The following is a 15,694-nucleotide window of genomic DNA, read 5'->3' as shown; positions in this document are numbered from 1 at the left end:
TTATTCATGATAAATATAATCACTAACACTCGTGATTTCAATCAATGTAAATATCAACCACAGTGGCATTTGTTACCGAAATCTATCTTGGGAATATATAACCACTGGAATTATTTTATTGTAATAGCTTCTGGCTGGGCAGAGATTCGAACCCTTTCCTATTCAGCCAAAATCAAGCCTGCAAGGACTCTACCAACTGAGCTATCAAGAGCGATATAAGTTTATTATAAGTCATAGTACATATTCTTATCGGATTCAGGAATCTGTCATAGACTTGAAATGAACCTATCCCCACCATGATAGCTCAGTTTTGAGTTTGAAACACATGGTTATTAAAGATGAATATTAATCACTAACACTCATGATTTTAATCAATGTAAATATTAACCACTATGGCATTTAATACCGAATTTTATCTTAGGAATTTATATTCACTGGAATTCATTTATAGTAATAGCTTTTGGCCTAGCATTGATTCGAACCCCCTGCCTATTCAGCCGAAACCATGCGTACGAGGATACTACCAACTGAACTATCAAGAGATATATAAATTTATGACAAGTCACTGTTTATATTCCTGTCGAATTCATAAATCTGTTCTTAGACTTGAAATAAAACCATCCCCACCGCGATAACTAAATTCTGAGTTTGTAGCACGTGGTTATTCATGATGAATATATATCACTAAAACTCGTGTTTTCAATCAATGAGATTATCAACAAAAAGCTCATTTAATATAAAATTCTGTTTTTGGAATATATATCTACCGAAATTCTTTTATGGTAATAGCTTTTAGCTGGGAAGAGACTCGAACCCCAGCCTATTCACACGAAATAATGACTGCGAGGACTCTACCAACTGAGTTATAAAGAAAATTATTAGTTTATGATATGTCACTTTACATATATATATATATATATATATATATATATATATATATATATATATATATATATATATATATATATATATATATATATATGTATGTATGTGTGTGTGTATTATATATGTATATATATATATATATATATATATATATATATATATATATATATATTATAAATATATATATATATATATATATATATATATATATATATATATATATATATATATATATATACATATATATATATATATATATATATATATATATATATATATATATATATAAATATATATATATATATATATATATATATATATATATATATATATATATATATATATTTATATATATATATATATATTATAAATATATATATATATATATATATATATATATATATATACATATATATATATATATATATATGTATATATATATACATATATTTATATATGTATATATATATATATATATATATATATATATATATATATATATATATATATATATATATAAATATATATATATATATATTTATATATATATATATATATATATATATATATATATATATATATATATATATATGTATATATATATATATATATATATATATATATATATATATATATATATATATATATATATATATATATATATATATATATATATATATGACAGCTGGGAAATTACATAACCAGCTGAGTTGCAAACTTACCTGTATATTTTTACATAAAAACTTAGTAGGGTCAATATGTGGAAAATACCCCCTCAACCCCCCAAAAATTGTAACAAAAGGTTTCTCAACTGATTCTGGTAGGTTTTAATGTACTTTTTAACATACTAAAAGTTTACCCGCGGAAAAGTGTTTTTTTCAAGATGGCGTCCAAGATAGCCGCCAAAACCTTTGAACGATCATAACTCTATAACTATCAACTCAAATTTGATGATCTTGGTGTCTATTCCTACATTTTTGGGGGCAAAGAACACATTAAGACAACTGGGGATATCATTGAGCTGTTAAATCATTATAAAATTAGATTCTTGACCTTCAGATGTTCACTATCACCTTATACGCAAAGACTTAAAACACGCAATAGTTAAAAGAATTTATCCTTAGAGGTATAATGATAGCAAACTAATTATGAGCGTCTTCTAAAAGGTTTGTTAACTTACAGTACTAATGTTTATATAATCTTCTAATTATATCAAATCATACACTCATGAACTTGCTGGTGGCCATAGGAACTCTCATGGATGGGACCGGCCTCAAAAACATACTTGAGACTTTTTCTGGAGAAAATGCAGTGGTGCACATGTTAACAGGAAAAGCTGTCCAGAGGGCTTTGCGGGGCAATCTTCTTGTTGAAAAGTGCCTACAAAGCCAGTTTGTAATGGAAATGGCCAAAGATGATCCTCAGATACAGACATTGCTGGATCAGGCAAAGGAATTGTACTCCTCCCTTCATATTGGAGAGATGATACTAGAAGATGCTGCTTGTTCTGAGCTTTTTATAAAACTTGGGACAGTAATGGAGAAGAAGAAATCTGAACTTGCTTAGACCTCAAAGACAAGCCAGTTGTGGCTGAATTATCAGCGTATGGTTGGCATAGCTAGAATGTTGATCATATGGTAAAAATTATGAATTGACAGTGAGGATTTAAACCAAAGACAAAGAAAACTATTGAGTTTAATAAGTGAAATTATAAATGTTGAACTGCCGTTTCTCGTCTTGAGAGGAAATCACCTGAAAAGCTGTCTTCGGATGTATGCACCACTTCCTCTCCACAGTAACTCATCTACCATATGTAAAGGACCTAAAATAATAATAATAAAAAAGAATATACACCTCTTGAAAAGAATCAATTTAACGTAAGAAATTAATCGACAAATTTAACGTGAAGGGAATGAAATTCAGCAAGCTAGCTTCGTGAAAACGTAAATTTTGTAAATGAACACTCGTTACTAAATAAGAAAAAAATATATATAAATTACGTTCGTAGTTAATCTTAGTCAAAATGAAACTATTGGTTTACAAACCAAAGACACAAGTATAATGGTAATTACAATGATAAAATCCTTTACTTTAATTTTTTCGACATGTTGGCGACCATAATTAAACTATAATAAGCGTAAATTACATCTAAGAAACAGATCAATCCTATTGAGCCTGCATAAGGTCTCTCAACTGACTTACGTTTCTTTAGATCCTGGTCTTTCGTGGATAGATGATAAGTCCAGTTGCTCGTGTTGCTTCTCTCCGAACACGAAGTCCTATCGCTCGGCCTAGGTGGAGTTTATTGCTCCATGACACTTGAAAAATTCAGGGTTAAAAAAATGTCAGAAAATCTCCGTTCCGGACTGCTTTCTGTGTAGGTCTCTGACTCTACCCCGCTGGAAATCTGTCTTACTGGAATCTGCCTCTCCCTGGATTCTGAACCGCTGAATATAAATACTCAAAAGGCACAGTGAGTGGATATTTAACTATCAAACAGTCAGTTTAAAGAACTATTCAGGCTTAATAGTAAAAGTTGCAAATTATCCTATAGTTATAAAACAAATTACCATTAAACAAATGCCCATAGTTCCAACCACCACCAAAGTAAACAAAAGACACAATGTACTTTTCAGTACAAACAGAAATATAGGAAAAGCATAAAGATATTTCTTTACACTCCACACCAAGGGTTCTACATTCATTTTTTTGTTAAATGTAGAACTCTGGAATAGCGAGAAAAATTTCAGCCTTTTCTTTTACATTCTAGGCCGAGGGTTCTACATTTCTATCCTTAGTAAATGTAGGACTAATCCCAAATTATATATGAATATATATATATATATATATATATATATATATATATATATATATATATATATATATATATATATATATATATATATATATATGTATATATATATATATATATATATATATATATATATATATATATATATATATATATATATATATAATTGTGAAAGGAGCAAAATTATGTTCAGTTAATAAACCCAATTATATATAGTTATGTTCCTGAAAGGTTCTTCAAATGTCACTGATCATACCTCGAGTCCTTTGCATGCTTTGCAAAGCAGCTTTCCTCTTGGGCCTCTCTTTTTTCTGTGGCTTATCTTCCCCCAGATTTGTCGTGGGATCGGTAGTATTAACAGAAATATGATCTTTCAATGTTTTAATATTTGATTGTGACATTTTCTTGCGCGTTAAGATAGGGATTAAAGAGGTGACGTGGTGTCGAACCATCTCCCTGTTTTTACCTTTAAGCAGAACAGCGTCAGATACTTCATCAATTACGTTAGTTTGCATGCCTTTAACAACTGCCAATGGGAAATTGGTAGGTTCGCAATTCTCCTCTTTTATCAGTACAATGTCCCCTACCTGTAATTTTTTGTGGGTAACCGGCTTATATCTACTTTTATCATTGACAGCCTGAGTCATCAAATTATTCAAAAATTCTGCATAGTAGGTTTCTATCAAATGTGTGCGCACTTTTTTCAGTTTCTCATAACTTGTTCTTATGGTATCAATAGGGTCAGTGTTCAATGACCAATCAGGATCATTGCTAGTGTGAAGCGGCTGCATGGCTGGAATAAGATTCAATGATAATAAGTCCAAGCCATGTATTAACTTCTCTGGGGTAATAGGGTCTGGAATTACGTCATCACTGGTATCTCTTAGACCTTCCGAGAAAGCAATAGGCCTTCGATTAACCATCTTCACACATACTTCTACTAATCCCCCAAGAGGATGATGGCCTTTATAATATTGCTCAAATTTTAATGGACGTACTCCTTGTTCTTCAAAATAATTTTGTGTTTCTGGATCATTCAGAAAGTCAGTAATTATGTTAGCTCCTGCAACTAAGGATGAACCAAGATCAGATAAACATAATTCAGGCACTCCATATTCAAATGAATGAAGCTGTAAAACTCTAATGAACTCACCTGGGGTCATGTCAAGACAAACTTTTAAATTAATAGCCCTCGACCAAAGGCAAGTTATGCAAAGAATCCAGACTTTAACCTTTTTGCCATTGTAAAGTACAAAGTAAGGGCCTATGTGATCTATGAATATTGTACGAAAGGGAACACTAGGTGGTTCTTGTCTGAATAACCTGTAGGGAGATTGATATAGTTTAATAGCTCTCTACTTCAGTTTTCTACAAAGTATGCACTCTTGCAGGATGCATTTCACAACAGAGAAACAGTGTGGAATCCAAAATTGTCTTCTTAATTCATACAAAACCTTGTAATAGCCTGAGTCATACATTTTCTCATGCAAATCTAAAACAATTAATTTTGTGAGGTAGCTATTCTTAGGAAGCAAAACAGGAAATCTGTTATCATTTTTCCATCTTGAGAATTTGCTTTTCACTCTTAGAATTCCCTCATTATCAGGATATACATTGAGTTGATTAACAATGTTTGGGATATCTTTAACGAACTTAGAATCACTGCCAAATTACCTGAATATCTCGGGAAAATAAACGTGCTGCTCTGTTCTAATTATGTAATTCATTGCCCTGGCATACAAGTTTTCGTCAAGAACTCTCAGGTTTCCATACCTCTCAGGATACCTGGAGTGAAGTTTGCATTTTAGGCTCCCAATAAACTTAAACACGTACCTATGAACAGATACAAGCCTAGACAAACTGGAAAACTTGTTCACAGTCACCATGTGCTCCGGTTCTCCCTTACCGGCTGCACCAGTCGTAATTTGGCCGGATTTGAAAGACGCAGAACACCCACCTGTTGATGCTAAATGTTCTGCACACTCCTCTTCGGTGGAGCCGAAATTAATTTGATTGTAATTCTCCGAAACAACATCCACTGGTTTTGCCCTGGGGTTTGGTACAATGATATTGATTATATCACTGCGACTTGAATAGAAGTTAGCAGATTATTTCAAAAACACTGGCCCAGAGAGGAAATTAGATTTAACGGTAGTTTTATATGAAGCTACACGAGTGACAAGGTCTGCTGGATTTTCAATACCTGAAACAAATTGAAATCTTATAGGATGCGTGTCACACAAGGTACTTAAATGTTCTAATCTATTACGAATAAAGGTGCTGTGTTTATGCATCTTATCTAATTTATAACAATAGGAATTAATCCAAGATAAGGACACCAAGCTATCAGAAAACAGATGGAGTTCTTTGATGTTGATTGCTTCAACACATGAGGGCCCAGTTAATTCCTTATAGATATCTATCAACACTTCTGCGCCCAAAGTAATGGCCTGAAACTCAAGGGAAGGCATGCTCTTCCCAGATAATTGCTTGTTCACAAAACGGTTCTTAGCTAGAACAAAGTTCACTTCTAATGACTGGATATCCTGAATAAAGATAACAGTTCCGTATATATCCTTACTACTATCTGTAAAGGCAATCATTTTATATTCTCCATTTCTCTGGCCAACAAATCTTCTAATTCCGAGGCTGGGAGAAGAATTTGCCTGTCGACATATGTTTTTCCATTCTTTAATTTCTGCATCCGGCAATTTGGAGTCCCAGGTACAGGACGAATCACATTGTAATTTATGTAGAAAGAGCCGTGCTCGATTTAGAATGGGCAAAGTAAAGCCAAATACATCATAGTGACTGGCAATGGTTTTCAAAAACATTCCTCTTTGTATTTGCCTCACCATCTAAAACTAGAGGCTTAGTGGATAGGGTATCATCAACTCGATCCCATAAGAGCCCCAATAATTTGACTGATCTGCTAGTTTTCTCTCCAGAGCTGTTATCAATTTCCTCTTGAATTTCAGTATCATTTGTTACAAACTGCTGAAGATAAAATTTATAGGGCTCAAATATTCCTTTTTCAATTTTACATTACTTTGACCACTATCACTCAGGACTCCACTGCTTTCTTGGCTCATGCATAGAAATTTGAAGTGCCAAGCGCCACAATCACAACGTTTCCGGAAGTGAAATTTGCAGGTATCCTCATTATGATCCAACCTGCCGCCTTTTATACAACCCTTCAAATTTCTTAGCTTGTTGATTTTTAACCTAGGTTCAGGATATTTTTCACACTTGTGAATGGGATGAGTGGAGTCACCATCCTCATTACATAAAGAACACACTTTGAAAACGTTGAGTGACGGGCCTGTTTGGTAATTAACATTTGCAGCAAAACTCGTAGCTTTCTTAGGACAAAGTTCTCTTGCTTTCTGCTTAATTTTATTCTGTCGTTGACTGGTTAAATACCTTTCAGTGGCTTCAAAAAATTTATCTGCTATCTGATTCAAAGATGGCCTGCTTTCTTTGGTGATATGAATTAAATGAGATTGGAAGTTCTCATTTAAACCATGCCAGGCAAAATAGTGTAAAATATCCTCTGAGGTTATTTTCAAAGCACTAATGGATCCGCAAATAGAATTAATTTTCCCTATGTACTCAAACGGTTCTGTATTGTAATCAAGTTTCAGTTTCGACATTTGTTTTGATGACGTTGAATTTTCTAGTGACAGGAGAGGCTAAAGCATTCAACAAAAGCTCTCTTGCTACATTATAAGAATGCTGTATGCTGTCCAGGGAATATATCAAACACAAGGCACGCCCTGAAATTTGCTGTTTCAAAAGTAAGAATTTATCGTAGTCAGAATAACTGAAGCGTTTCGTCGTATCTTCAAATTGATGAAAAAACCTAATAAGATCCTCTCCCTCTTCACTTGTGAATTTAGGTAAAGGGGCAGTTGCGCTCTTAAGCATGCTGCTTAATGTGCTTCTAGAAACTTCCAGACTGGAAGCATTTGAACTGGATATAGCCAGATGAGACATAGTAGACAAACATTCATTGATCCTATCTTCATACCTACAACATTCTTCAATTTCTTTATAATTTTCAGCTATGGCTTTCGTCTCATCCTCTAAGTTTAATTCCCATTTCAGGGTTCGAATGACCGAGTCAGCCTTTTCAAGCTCATCATTGAGTCTTTTTGATTTACTATCAAGGCAGTCTGTCTCCTGAGCAGCGTTATTACCAAAACTATCTAATTCAGAATGAATACGGTTGACCTGTCCTCGATAGTTAGCCCTAGAGCTAATCAGAAATTTCAAGTCTTTTGACATGCCTGCAATCCCCTTACAAACCTAATGAAATTAATATAATCCAGAAAGTCACAAATGACTCACTCAAAAAAATTGAACTAGACCTCCCGACAGAAAACTGCTCAAGGTGCACAATGAAAAGTCGTTAAGACCTCTAAGTAAAAGTAACCAGTTGTTAAAGCAACCCTAAATCACCAAAACAATTTTGAATGGCCGAGTGGATAAGAAAACAAAGGACGGAGAAACGGCAACAACTAGCAAATAACCAACAAGTCCCTGTTCGGGCGCCATATGGTAAAAATTATGAATTGACAGTGAGGATTTAAACCAAAGACAAAGAAAACTATTGAGTTTAATAAGTGAAATTATAAATGCTAAACTGCCGTTTCTCGTCTTGAGAGGAAATCACCTGAAAAGCTGTCTTCGGACGTATGCACCACTTCCTCTCCACAGTAACTCATTTACCATATGTAAAGGACCTAAAATAATAATAAAAAAGAATATACACCTCTTGAAAAGAATCAATTTAACGTAAGAAATTAATCGACAAATTTAACGTGAAGGGAATGAAATTCAGCAAGCTAGCTTCGTGAAAACGTAAATTTTGTAAATGAACACTCGTTACTAAATAAGAAAAAAATATATATAAATTACGTTCGTAGTTAATCTTAGTCAAAATGAAACTATTGGTTTACAAACCAAAGACACAAGTATAATGGTAATTACAATGATAAAATCCTTTACTTTAATTTTTTCGACATGTTGGCGACCATAATTTAAACTATAATAAGCGTAAATTATATCTAAGAAACAGATAAATCCTATTGAGCCTGCATAAGGTCTCTCAACTGACTTACGTTTCTTTAGATCCTGGTCTTTCGTGGATAGATGATAAGTCCAGTTGCTCGTGTTGCTTCTCTCCGAACACGAAGTCCTATCGCTCGGCCTAGGTGGAGTTTATTGCTCCATGACACTTGAAAAATTCAGGGTTAAAAAAATGTCAGAAAATCTCCGTTCCGGACAGCTTTCTGTGTAGGTCTCTGACTCTACCCCGCTGGAAATCTGTCTTACTGGAATCTGCCTCTCCCTGGATTTTGGACCGCTGAATATAAATACTCAAAAGGCACAGTGAGTGGATATTTAAGTGTCAAACAGTCAGTTTAAAGAACTATTCAGGCTTAATAGTAAACAAAGTCGCAAATTATCCTATGGTTATAAAACAAATTACCATAAAACAAATGCCCATAGTTCCAACCAACACCAAAGTAAACAAAAGACACAATGTACTTTTCAGTACAAACAGAAATATAGGAAAAGCATAAAGATATTTCTTTATAGATCAAGGCAGATCGTACTGGATCTTGGTTGATGTATTTGCAGGCAGTGTCCAATTGCCTAACTGTCTTTGCTGCAGCTGGGCACTTCAATTATCTGCGATCTGCTCATTACTACCTGGAGCAAATGAGCAACCTGGAGGAAAAGCACTCAGATGTTTATCAAAAGTTCCTTGATGGTTTTCATGTTGTTCAAAGGAGCAATCATTGCTGGGCAGGACTAAGTAGTGATCTTGTCATAGAGCAAACATAGAGCACTGGTGGTCTAACCCATGGCAGTGGAATGACCGAGGAGATGCGTAATCTTTGGACCTTATCTGCACCTGTAACATCTGAGTACAACGGTACAATGCAAGATTTTACCGACCTAACCTATACTACAAGTCCACAACACAAAGATTTAACTGAGGCACGCATCAAAAGAGATGCATCTGATCTTGAGCAAATTCAAACAAAGATTGCAGCTTGTTCTGATACTACTCTGAGAAACATTGTCAACGGAATAGTGGCTGGACCAGATGTGAATTTACATGCCTTTGAATCAGTTGGGAACAAGATCATTGAAGATATGATTGTAAAACCAGCATTTACTTACAAATTTAAGCAGAAAGACGGTGCCCAAACCCTTGGAAATATCTCTGCTGTGAAGATTGCTCCTGATCGTACCATTGATCCTGCCCTTCTGTTCCAGAGTTTCCTTTTGTCAAGATCAGGAGATTTTTCCACTGAAGAGGTTTTGACATATGAGCTAAGCCTGTATCCTCCAGCCCTCTTTGAGACCAGGAACATTCTTCGAAAAGCAGATAAACCTCTGCTTGCTCAGGCAATTCGAGACCATGTTGCAGCCTTTTCAAATGAGGCTGGGATTAACTCTAAACATAAAACAGATTGTTATGTGCTTGATGGAGGCTCTTTGCTCCATCGTTTACCATAGAAGAAAGGCGACTCATATTATACAATAGCTGAGTGCTATGCACACTTCACTGTGAGAAATTATGGACAAGGTGTTCGATGAATATGGTGAAGGCCCCTCTATAAAAGACAACACACATCTGAGACGAGGGAAAAAAATGCACCCTATAATTAGTTTCACAGCAGAAACAGAGTTTTCAAGCAAAAAGGAGGATTTTCTATCTCGTAACAAAAACAAGACAGACATGATTTCTCTTATCAGCACAGCACTAACTAAAAGGGGATGTTGTATCCTTCAGTCATCAGGTGATGCAGATGTTGATATCGTTAAGGCAACTGTTGAACTATCCCATCATTACACCACAACGTTGGTTGGTGAGGATACAAATTTTCTGATCCTGCTTCTTCATTATACCAAAACAGAAAATGAGACCATTTACTTCTGTTCTGATGCAAGCAAACAGTCAAGAGAACACAAAGTATAAAACAACCTATTAAAAGAAACTCTAGGAGATGATGTATGCACTGAGTTACTCTTTGTACATGCCTAATCAGGCTATGATTCCACTTCAAGGATTTTCGGCATTGGAAAAAAAGTCAGTCTTCCAGAAATTAGTGAAATCTGATCCTGTCATGAAGTCCTGTGCGAGTGCATTCACCCTTCAAAACAAATCTCAAGAGGAGATATCAGATCTTGGCAAAGAACTGATGGTTGATTGCTTTGGAGGCAAGTCTAATGATATACTATCATCACTGCGCCATACCATTTTCAAAAAGAAAGTGGCAACTGCTGAAGCATTTGTCACTCCTGAAAGGCTTCCCCCAACATCATCAGCAACAAGTTTCAATAGCCAATGTGTGTACTTCCAATTTAGGGTATGGATGGAAAGGCAAGTGAAATGAACCCAATTGAATGGGGATGTAAACTCAAGAATGATCAGTTAGTTCCAGTTATGACCCAAAACAATGCTGCACCTGACAAACTCTTGAAAATTATCCATTGCAACTGTTCAGAGGGATGCAGATTATCTCGATGCAGCTGCAGACGTTATGGATTCCCTTGCACTAGTGTATGTAGCCCTTGCCAGACTGAAAACTGTAACAATCCAAACAACACTCAAGAGGTTGATACTGAGGAGGAGGATGACACTCAAAATTGAAACTCTGAAACTTGTTCTATGCGGATAAAAGTGTTAACTAATGTAACCAAGCATTTGAAATATAAGGCTCTCTTCAATGTAATTAGGATTTGATATAATTAGAAGATTATATAAACATGAGTACTGTAAGTTAACAACCCCATGAAGACGCTCATAATTAGTTTGCTATCATTATACCTCTAAGGATAAATTCTTTTAACTATTGCTTGTTGCATGTGTTTGTGTATAAGGTGATAGTGAACATCTGAAGGTCAAGAATCCAATTTCATAATGATTTAACAGCTCAATGATGTCCCTTGTTGTCTTAATGTGTTCTTTGGCCCAAGAAAATGCAGGAATAGACACCAAGATCATCAAATTTGAGTTGATAGTTATAGAGTTATGATCGTTCAAAGGTTTTGGCGGCCATCCTGGACACCATCTTGAAAAAAACACTTTGCCAGGGGTCATAGTTTGGTAAACTTTCAGTATGTTAAAAAGTACATTAAAACCTACCAGAATCAGTTAAGAAACCCTTTGTTACAATTTTTTGGGGGTTAAACTGTATTTTGCCCAGACTAACTGTTACACCTGAAAAAATGAACACCCGAGCTTTATGAAATTATACAACTCTCAAATGGCAATATATAAAAACCCTGAATATCCAAAGGTCTCTTAAGTACACTCAAAACAAAAATGAGTGATTAATTACTTGAACTATTCAAAACAATGTCTTACTTGAATTCTTAATCAGGGATAACGAGAGAGCCCTGTAGGAAATGCTGGTGACCGAATTAATAAAAACTTTACAAAAAATAAACATGTTCTAAAAAAAAATGACAACATTAATACCGAAAAATTATCAAAATGAATCACTCGAAATCTTAAATCTGAACAAAAGCTTAGACTAAGACATGAAAATATTATACTCTGAAAATTATATGATCACTTGTTTTATTGGAAATTAAATTTTACACATATTAAATTCGATAATTAATGAAAATAGTTAACACTTTAACACAATAATGAATAAATACTAAACGAAATTTACATAAAAGTAACTGATACACTTAAGTTTTTTTTGGATCACATGAGGTAATTAAATAGTTAAACCAAAATAAATGCACTTGACTTTTTTCACCTAAATTTCACAGGGCCAGTTACTAAGATTTATATTAAACACGTATTTATATTGATACATTACACTTCAAATATTATTCAATTGCATTATCAACGTTTGAATACTACACACGATATATGTTGGGTAGAAAACTTATTCACTTTGGGGAGGGCGCACACTTGAGGCACTTGAGGAGAGAGGATATTGGCTCTTTCACAAGGAAATTCTGATTCTCTTGTGCTGCTATGCATTCCTTGGGGCATATATATATATATATATATATATATATATATATATATATATATATATATATATATATATATATATATATATATTGACTTGAAATTTCTAGATTATTCTAGGTCAAGGGGTCCAGAAGCTTGTTGGCAGTGCTTAAGGTGCCCAAGTTGCCAACAATCATGTAGTAGACAAATACCAATGAAAAGCGAGACAATTCTCTTTCAACTAACTCTAAAATACTGAATGGTCCTTGAAATTTGCTGGTGAGTGGGAATCTCCTTATCGGTAAGAACACCAACACCTGTTGTCCTACCGTAAACTATCTGTCCTTACTTTTCACGGCAAACCTTTTCATCATTTTTCCTTGACTTGTTTTAAGGATTTCTTGGCAAAATTTCCTTATCTCGCCAATCCTTTTCCTGAAATTCTTGACATATTCTCCATTTATTTTCTCTCGATTCTTCCATTTTTCTACTAACATTTTAACCCTGGATAGGTACACTCCTTGGACACCCCTTTAAGGGTATACTCGGTCGCGCGCGACCCTGACGTAAAAAAAAATTCTTGAAAAATCTGTTTTTGCAGTAATCTCCTTTCTTTTTTGCCAAAAAAAAATTCAATGAATGCTTAAAACTGCTGTAAAGATAAATACTACTCCTCTGCCGAAAAACTATTTATTATAAATATTTTGATAAATTAAGTAGAAAAAAAAGACCTTACATAAAAATTCATAAAAAAAAATTATACATAAATACACAAATCCTTTTAGAAATTGTTTCTTGAATGTTCAGGACACATCTTGATGTATTTTGGATGAAGTCAGACCCATGGAGGTGAAGATCTGAAATGAGAAAAAAAGGGTAACTTTTTTTGGCCAAAAAAATTTGTCCAAATTTCATGAATTTTTTTGGGTACCCAAATGAAATAGGAAGTGGCAAATTTTTTAGGGAATAAACATATTTTATCCTAAAATAGAAATATGTAAAAAAATCTTCATTATTTTGTAAATTACATTTATATCAGGGGCCATATCTAAAGGTCATTTTTTGAGGACTTAGAAATTTCGTAAAAAAATACATATATCTAATATATAATATGATATTTATGCAGGTAAAAATATACCAAAATATCACAAATTCTATAGGGAACAAAAATATATATAGATAGGGCAACTTACGCTTCGGATATGTCCACAAAAAGGCCGCCAACCACACTGACGCAGACTCCCTAATCTGCCACCTGAAATGTAGGAAGGGTATGTCAATTTCAAGGTGTTATTTACTAATCTAATTATTCTTGGATATGCATAAAAATTGTATGATGGGTTTCTGGATGATTGCCGATTATTTTACGATTATAAAATTAGAATTCTGACCCAAAAAAATTTTTTGAAGGGAAATAAAATCGAAAAAAAATTGTAAAACAATATAATATTTTAGCTGAAAAAATTTGATGATATTCAATCAAAAAGAAATAAACAATGATTCTCTTCTGCTCGCCATTTTGATAACTGCAAAGAATTAGAAAAAATTAGAAATACGCATTCGATGAAAAATGGATCCTCTACCAATATATCTAAGGCAAAAAACAATGTCATGCATGGGTAGCCAGATCATCTAGAAACACTTTCTAACACTATAAAAATATAAGTTTTGCGACACTATTTGCCAATTTCTTACGGTAACATGACTAAGCAAAAAAATGCAAAACAAATAAAAAGGGGCACTCGAAAAATGGCAACGTTCTAATGGTGGGCATTTCAGAAAAACAAAATTTCAGCCACGTGCTAGGCAAACCATCAAGGCACATTTTCCGACAAATAAACATCTAAATGAATCATTACTCTGTGATAGTTCCTTAGTACGTAGTAATTTTGAAAGAAATGAGAAAAAACGAAAAAGTGGCAATTGCAGTAAAATCGAACACATACCTATATATACGCCATATCTGGCTAAAAAAAAAGATAGGCATGGGTAGCCAGATCATCTAGAAACACTTTCCAACACTATGAAAATATAAGTTTTGCGATACTATTAGCCAATTTCTTACGGTAACATGACTAAGCAAAAAAATGCAAAACAAATAAAAAGGGGCACTCGCGGAAAAATGGCCAACATTCTAATATACGGGATCTCAGATAAAAAAAAAAAATTCATGCTCGTGATAGCCCAACCATCAAGGCACACTTTACAACAAATAAACAAGAAAAAAGAATAAATACTATATGGCAATTCCTTACTACGTAGTAAATTTTTACAAATATTGAAAAAAAACAGAAATTGGCAACCGCAGGAAAATACCCCACATACCAATATCTATGGCGTATCTGACAAAAACAAAGTCACGCATGGGTACCCAGATCATCTAGACACATTTTCCAACACTAAAAAAGCAAAAGTTTTGCGACACTATTTGGCAATTTCTTACGGAATAATGACTTGTCCAAAAAATGCAAAAAACTTAAAAAGGGGCACTCGCGGTAAAATGGTCCTCGTGGTGATGAACGGCATTTCAACTAAAAAAAAAAAAATCATGCACGTGGTAGCCAAACCATCCACCAAGACTTTCCACAACTGATAACCTATACAAGTTGCACCATTCTACGACAATTTCATAATACGTAATAACTTTGATAATTATGCAACTTACCTTAGAAGGGTAAACTCGGTCGCGCTCGACCCTGACGCATCTCAGAAATCTGGGAAGGAGTACAGCTACAGTGATGCACGTCTGGACACTACTAGAGCGTGTAGGCGAGTGACCGACTGCAGGTCGATCACCCACAAATTCAGTCACGGGGGTGAGTCACGTGAGAAAAACATCTTTTGTTTTGACGCCCGGGGTCGCGGACGACCCACCGTACCATTCCAGGGTTAATCGGCACTCGTACTTCTCGTCCAACACCATTTAATCCGGGCTGCATAACATGCTTTCTTGATAACCATTGCGTACATCAATTAACATTAACGGTAGTACGATGTCCATT

General features: G+C 34.2%; 1 protein-coding gene and 1 long non-coding RNA gene across 2 annotated transcripts in view; one reads left to right on the top strand and one right to left on the bottom strand.

Annotated features, from left to right (window-relative positions):
* LOC137615273 (uncharacterized) overlaps positions 1 to 15,694 on the top strand; it is a 512,941-nt gene that overhangs the window by 483,071 nt on the left and 14,176 nt on the right. The gene's annotated exons all lie outside the window — the stretch shown is intronic.
* Positions 2,568 to 3,304, bottom strand: LOC137614672 (uncharacterized). The gene is made up of 2 exons (XR_011039123.1): positions 3,088 to 3,304; positions 2,568 to 2,707 (listed from the first exon to the last, which is right to left on the bottom strand). It is a non-coding gene; the product is annotated as an uncharacterized lncRNA (long non-coding RNA).

This window comes from Palaemon carinicauda, chromosome 21, assembly GCF_036898095.1.
Source record: "Palaemon carinicauda isolate YSFRI2023 chromosome 21, ASM3689809v2, whole genome shotgun sequence".
Classification (NCBI taxonomy): Eukaryota; Metazoa; Arthropoda; class Malacostraca; order Decapoda; family Palaemonidae; genus Palaemon; species Palaemon carinicauda.
This window is presented reverse-complemented; position numbering and strand designations above follow the sequence as displayed.